The following is a 7,486-nucleotide window of genomic DNA, read 5'->3' as shown; positions in this document are numbered from 1 at the left end:
ATGAGATGGCTGGATGGCATCACCGACTCGATGGACATGAGTCTGAGTGAACTCCGGGAGTTGGTGATGGACAGGGAGGCCTGGAGTGCTGCGATTCATGGGGTCGCAAAGAGTTGGACACGACTGAGCGACTGAGCGACTGAACTGACTGACTGACTGAAGTTTAGGAAGCTGTTTTGTTACAAAGACCTATCCTTATCCTTTGTGGTGAAATGCATGAAGCCCTACTCAGCTGGGCTACTTGCTACATGATATTCAGCGGATTAAATAGCTAATTACCTCAGTTTTCTTATTTATAAAAGAGCATGGGCTTCTCTGGTAGCTGAGTCGGTAAAGGATCTACCTGCAGTGCAGGAGACCCAGGTTTGATCCCTGGGTTGGGAAGATCCCCTGGAGAAGGAAATCCCATGGGCAGAGAAGCCTGGTGGGCTGTTGAAGTTGCAAAGAGCTGGGCACAACTGAGCCACTAACACTTTCACTTTCACATGATATTGGGAGGATTAAACGAGGTACTTACATAACGTACTTAGAAGAGTGACTGATACAAACTAAATACTCGATAGTACTGGTAATATTTCTAGGACTACTAGTTAATCCTGTATCAAAATCCGTTGGGACCTTCCAGTGACAAGGTAATTAAGTTCTGGGCTTGTAATATACAGCATGGTGATTATATAGTTAACAGTGCTGTATTATATGTTTGAAAGATGCTTAAGAGTAGGTTTTAAAACATCTCACACCACACACACACAAAATGTAACTATATGAGGTGCTGGATGTGTTAACATATCTTATTCTAGCAATCCTTTTTGCAGTATATACGTATATCAGATCATTGCATTGTACACAGTAAACTAAGAGAACAGTAAATGTCCACTAGAGCTCAGTAAATATGAATGTGGGGGACCTTGGGGCCAGATGTGGTTTTGGAATTCAAAATTTTTTGGATTCTGTTTGAAAGGGCAGTATATATACAACAAGAAACCTTCAGTGGGGTCTGGAACCACATATAATCAAAGACAGTATTTCTGTAGCAAAAATGTGTGAATAGACACAAATATTACCCAGAAATAGGATATATAAAGGCTATAAATAGTCTCAGTCTCAGTTCAAATGAGCTTGCTCCAAACTTAGGGCTTGCCTTGTGGCTCAGCTGGTAAAGAATCTGACTGCAATGGAAACCTGGGTTCGATCCCTGGATTGGGAAGATCCCCTGGAGAAGGAAAAGGCTACCCACTCCAGTATTCTGGCCTGGAGAATCCCATGGAGTGTATAGTCCATGGGATTGCAAGGAGTCGGACACGACTAAGCGACTTTCACTTCACTTTCACTTAGGGAAAAACTTGTAAGTCTTAGAATGTTTTGCATTTCAGAATTGAAAATAAAGTACTATTGTAGACCTATATTCAGAGAAGGCAATGGCACCCCACCCCAGTACTCTTGCCTGGAAAATCCCATGGGCGGAGGAGCCTGGTAGGCTGCAGTCCATGGGGTCGCTAAGAGTCAGACATAACTGAGCGACTTCACTTTCACTTTTCACTTTCATGCATTGGAGAAGGAAATGGCAACCCACTCCAGTGTTCTTGCCTGGAGAGTCCCAGGGACGGGGGAGCCTGTGGGCTGCCGTCTATGGGGTCGCACAGAGTCGGACACGACTGAAGCGACTTAGCAGCAGCGGCAGCAGACCTATATTACTGCCTCTTCTTTAAAAGCTTTGTATGTGTCTTGCAGTTGAGATTAAATGACCTGCTTGGTCGTTCAGTTTCGGTTTAACTGCTCTTTGCATCGAGGGCTGCTTTTTCAGATGCTTGATCCAAACATTGGCTAATAGGGGCACAAAAGCTTAGTCCCTGAGGAAGGAACAGGTGGTCTCCTTGACCGAATTCTAGTCAGGCTTCTCTGAATCCTCTTATTAACTAGGCTGTGACCTTCAGGCTCCCAGGTTCACCCTCGTGTTTTCCAATTTTGGCACAAATTCTGCTGAGTCAACTTAGCCAGAAGCCCTCGCCCCTGGTCTCTGATCACCCTTGGTCTCTAATGGGGCTCTTCATCTTCCACCGTCCCCCAGGGGATGTCTGATCGTGGTGCTCTGCGTTCAGCAAGAATCCTGCTGGGTTAATTAGCCAGAACCTCCCCTTATACACGATGTTTCCTCTTAGAAATTTGTCTATCCACGGGCTCCACTCTCCCTACCATGCTCCTTGGCTATAAATTCCCCCTTTCCCTTGTATTCAGAGTTGAGCCCACTCTCTCTGCGCTCACAAAATTCCATTTCAGTAGTCCCTATACCCGCCCCAGTGGTCCCCCTGCATTAAGGCTGCCTGATTCCTTAACAAGTGTCATGATTCTTTTTTCCTTTAATACAACTGGTGTATTTAGAACGACACAGTCTAGTGTAGCACACTGCCGAACATTGGCCGTTTGGGTACCAACCACAAGATGTGTACTAAACCTCTCCTGTTATTTACCTAATATATTTAAATTCTTGTATCTTAAAAGTTAAGACTTCAAAAATATAAAGTATCTAAAAAGTGATAGTTTGAAGTATTCACTATTCTAATGTATTATACACAATAACAGAATAAAACAGGAGAAAGCTTCATGACATTGGATTCTTGCCTATGATGCCAGAAACAGTCAATAAAAGGAAAATTAGGTAAATTGAACTATATAAAAATGTAAAACTTTTGTGAAAAGATGCTATTAGCACAGTGAAAGGCAACCCACAAAATGGAGTAAATATTTGCAAATTATATATTTGATAAGGAGTTAATATCCAGAACACATAAACAACAGACAACTTGATTTAAAAAAGGACAAAGTACTGGAATAGACATTTCTTCAAAGGTAATATACAATGGTCATGAGAAGATGCTCAACATCACTAATCATTAGGGAACATGCACAGCAAAACCACAATGAGATACCTCCTCATACCCATTAGGAGGGCTGCTACAAAACTAATAAGCGCTGGCTAGAATGCGGAGAAATTGGGGCCGTTGTGTGTTACAGAAGAGAATGTAAAATGATGCGGACACTATTAAAAATAGTATGGTATTTCCTTAAAAAGTTAAAGATAAAATTATCATATCCTGCAATTCCATTTCTGAGTATCTACACTGAATAAGGGAAAGCAGGGAGCAGCACCATTCACAACGGCCAAGGGGTGGAGGCAACCCAGGTGTCCACAGGTGGGTGAAGGGATGAGCAAAACGTGGTCCATCCACGCAAGGGAATCTTATTCAGTCTTCAGAGAAAGGAAATTCCAGCACTGGTTACAACATGAGTGAACCCTGAGAGCATTATGCAAAATGAAATAAGTGGGTCACAAAAGGCCAAGTGCAAAAGAATTCTACTCCTGTGAAGTAGTAGAGTAGTCAGACTCACAGAGACGGACAGCAGCGTGGTGGCTTCTGGGGACCAGGGGAGGGGGATGAAGAGTTTAACTGGGGCAGAGTTTCAGTTCAGTTCAGTCGCTCAGTTGTGCCTGACTCTTTGCAACCCCATGGAATGCAGCACCCCAGGCTTCCCTGTCCTCCACTATCTCCCGGAGTTTGCTCAAACTCATGTCCATTGAGTCGGTGATGCCATCCAACCATCTCATCCTCTGTCATCCCCTTCTCCTCCTGCCCTCAGTCTTTCCCAGCTTCAGGGTCTTTTCCAGTGAGTCAGCTGTTCAGTTTGTGTGTGTGTGTGTGTGTGTGTGTGTGAGTGTGTGTGTGTCTGTGAGTGTCTGTGTGTGTATTTGCGAGTTCATGGCAAATATAAGGGGAAAAAGTGGAAGCAGTGACAGATATTCTTTTCTTGGGCTGCAAAATCACTGTGGGTGTTGATTGCAGCCATGAAATTAAAAGATGCTTGATCCTTGGAAGGAAAGCTATAACAAACCTAGACAGTGGGTTAAAAGGCAGAGACATCACTTTGCCGAAAAATGTCCATCTAGTCAGAGCTATGGTTTTTCCAGTAGTCATATATGGATGTGAGAGTTGGACCGTAAAGAAGGCTGAAGAGAAGTGGAAGTCGCTCAGTTATGTCCGACTCTTTGCAACCTCATGGACTATATAGTCCATGGAATTCTCCAGGCCATAATACTGGCGTGGGTAACTTTTCCCTTCTCCAGGGGATCTTCCCAACCCAGCGATGCAACCCAGGTCTCCTGCATTGCAGGCTGATTCTTTACCAGATGAGCCACAAGGGAAGCAAAGAAGGCTGAGTGCCAATGAATTGATGCTTTTGAATTGCGGTGCTGGAAAAGACTCTTCAGGGTCTCTTGAACACCAAGGAGATAAAACCAGTCAATCCTAAAGGAAATCAACCCTGAATATTCATTGGAAGGACTGATGCTCAAGCTGAAGCTCTAATACTCTGGCCACATGATGCAAAGAACCGACTCATTGGAGAAGCCCCTGATGGTGGGAAAGATTGAAGGTGAGAGGAGAAGGGGTGACAGGATAAGATTGTTGGATGGCATCACCAACTCAATGGACATGAATCTGAGCAAATTCTGGGAGATAGTGGAGGACAGAGGAGCCTGGTGTGCTGCAGTTTATGAGGTCACAAAGAGTCAGACATGACTTAGTGATTGAACAATAACAACTGTGTGTGTGTGTATGTGTGTGTGTGTGTGTGTGTGTGTGTGTATTGTCCCTTCTGCAGTGGGGCACTCCAAGTTTACTGTGAGACCCTGTACAGTGCCCAGCAGGACGTGTGGTACTTGGCACATTTGCAGTTCACCGTGGCTGGTGTGAGGAACCTCTAGTCTTTCCTAGCTAAGGGCTGGATCATTTGGAGTCCAGGAAGATTCTGGAAAGGTTCTGTCTGCTTAACTAGTGAGGTGTGCTGAGAAGAGTGTTCACAGCCTCAGTCTCCTCATCTATAAAATGGGAGTAAAGCCTCTCAGGGACGTCAGGGCTTCGTGGAGTAGCTGTGGATTGCCTTTGATAGCATGCTTTTTACAGTCTCTCTAATGGGTGGGAGGTTGTCTGCACACATACATGTCTTGTGTGTCTGTGTATGTCTTGTGAGAAGGGGGTGAGAAAGTTTTGATTCCCTTGTTGCAAAGTCATTGCTTCTACTTTTCCACTGACTTAGCCTTCCTCCTTTAAATCTTTAATGACATCTGTAAAAAATAATACTGCGGTGGGTTGCCATTTCCTTCTCCAGGGCATCTTCCCAACTCAGGGATCAAGCCCATGTCTCCTGCACTCGCAGGTGGATTCTTTCCCGCTCAGCTACCAGGGAAGCCCCTCTTTTACATATTGATAGCCAGAAGCACAGAGCCTGGCACATGGGAAGGATTTAATACATGCTCTTTCCTTTCTCCTTGCCCTCTTATTTTCAAAAAGTTCCCAGCACTTCCTTGGGCACTAGTATAGATTGTTGACTATTTCATTCCTTTGAAATTCACAGTTTCTTTAGCTATTCTGTGACAATGCTGTTTATCATCTTTGCCTGGAAACGCGTCTCCCTAAACGGCAATAGCTCTCCTGCTTATTTTCCGGAGCTTGAAGAAACCACCCGCTGCCAAGAGAAGCTAAGCCCCTCCCCCCTCCCCCCCCCCCCCCCACCACGCCATCTGGCTGGCTCCAGTCCCCCAGGGCACTCGTCCCTGGGGAGCGAGCGGCTTTCTTTTCCGTCCAGTGATGATCTCCGCGTCCTCCCGGAGGGCTGGCCTCCCCGGGGCGGAGCCTGGCCTGCAGTCGGCTCGGGGAGTCCCCGCCCACCGGTCGCTAACCATCTTTAGTGGTCACCCTTGCAGCAACGCTGCGGACTTCTCTGGTGGCTCAGACCGTAAAGCGTCTGCCTACAATGCGGGAGACCCAGGTTCCATCCCTGGGTCGGGAAGATGCCCTGGAGAAGGAAATGGCAACCCACTCCAGCACTCTTGCCTGGAAAATCCCAAGGATGGAGGAGCGTGGTAGGCTACAGCCCATGGGGTCGCAAAGAGTCGGACACGACTGAGCGACTTCACTTTCGCAGCAACGCTGCAGGTCTGTCTTCAGGTTCGGATAAAGAAAGAGATGTCAGCCTCAGAGACGCGGCTGCACAAGGATGAAGGGCGGGCCTGAATTCAGACACAGCTCCGTCTGGATGTCTTCTCCTGCCCTCGCCTTTCGTTCCCGTGGAAACCCTCCTCCTTATGTCGCAGGTCTTCCTGAAACCCAGTGAGTTTGGCCAGGCAAACCACAGCAACAGTTAACAAACAAAACAGCTCTGCTAGTTGCCCCAGGGGCCTTGATGTCCCCGCACGAGTTTCCAGGCATGGCTGGTGGGTACAGAGCCCCCGTGGGCTTCCTCAAGGGGCTCCTCTGCTGTGCCCAGACGTGAATAATCTTTATTCTGAACACCCACCTTGGCCCCAAGGTGGTTCATGCGTGGGAGTGTGCCGCCAAGGGCTTCTCTTCCTAAAAATCTGTGTCCCCAGTGCCTAGCACAGACGGGACCCAGCAAGGGTGCTCAGGGCTGAGCCGATGAATGAATACGTTCAGCAGAGGTAGTTGTGTGGGGTCACCTGCCCACTCTGGGCTATTTTCATCTAGAGACAGCGAGTGTTTCTGGGATGTTAGGTGGGACAACGAGACAATGGGAATGCACAAGCCACCCACTGCCTCACCTCCTGCCTTTGTGATTTTATCTCGTGCTTCCACGCCCCAGTCAAAGCGTTACTAAAGAGCGGCTGGCCAGGACTGCCTTCAGGGCCCCTCCTGCCTTGGTCTCCAGGTGGACAGCACATGGGTACCTTGGGGGCCCACTCACTGTGGACAGCTGCTCCATCCCAAGGCAGTTAGCGTTCGAAGGATGCCCGTCTTTCTAGAAAGTCACCACGTGTTCGTCTTCCTAAGGGTCATGGTTTTATCTCCACATTATTTTCGCTCAGGTTATTATTATTTTTTTTATGCGAGACTCAGTATAAGATTTTTCTAAATGCAATCCTTATAATGATCCAGGTTGATTTCATTAAGGCAAATCATAATGATAATAACAATAATAATAAACCACCATTTTCAACTTTCAAAATAACATCCCTACACGAGACCTTTGGGATCTAAGCCATTTCCCTACATTATTTCCTGACATTGTACATATGCTCTTCAGGGATGATCAAAAAATAGAAAATTATTTGAAAGGCTTTACAACCAGTGCAAATTAGAGATTTGTATGATACTGTAAAACGCATGTGCTCCATCCATCCCATAATGGGACTGTAAGCACTTGCTACCTACAGTGGGCAGGGATTTCATAGTCTGTCACTTTGCATTTTCTACATAGGTGCTGTAGAAAAATTAAAATATTAATAAACCACATATGTGCTTGCAAAAGCATTTAGATTTGAATATTTTATCTCATTTTAACTTAACCTCTGCTTCTAATTGCTGCATAATGGTTGTTAAATGCCAGACACGAGTGTACTTTCTGTGCTGTGCTGTGCTATGTTTCGGCAGTAGGCGGAAATTTTAGCATGATGTTTTATATTTCATCCTAAAAT

The sequence above is a fragment of the Capra hircus genome, chromosome 26 (genome assembly GCF_001704415.2).
Source record: "Capra hircus breed San Clemente chromosome 26, ASM170441v1, whole genome shotgun sequence".
Taxonomy (NCBI): Eukaryota; Metazoa; Chordata; class Mammalia; order Artiodactyla; family Bovidae; genus Capra; species Capra hircus.
The sequence above is the reverse complement of the archived record's forward strand: the minus strand, read 5'-3'. Positions refer to the sequence as shown.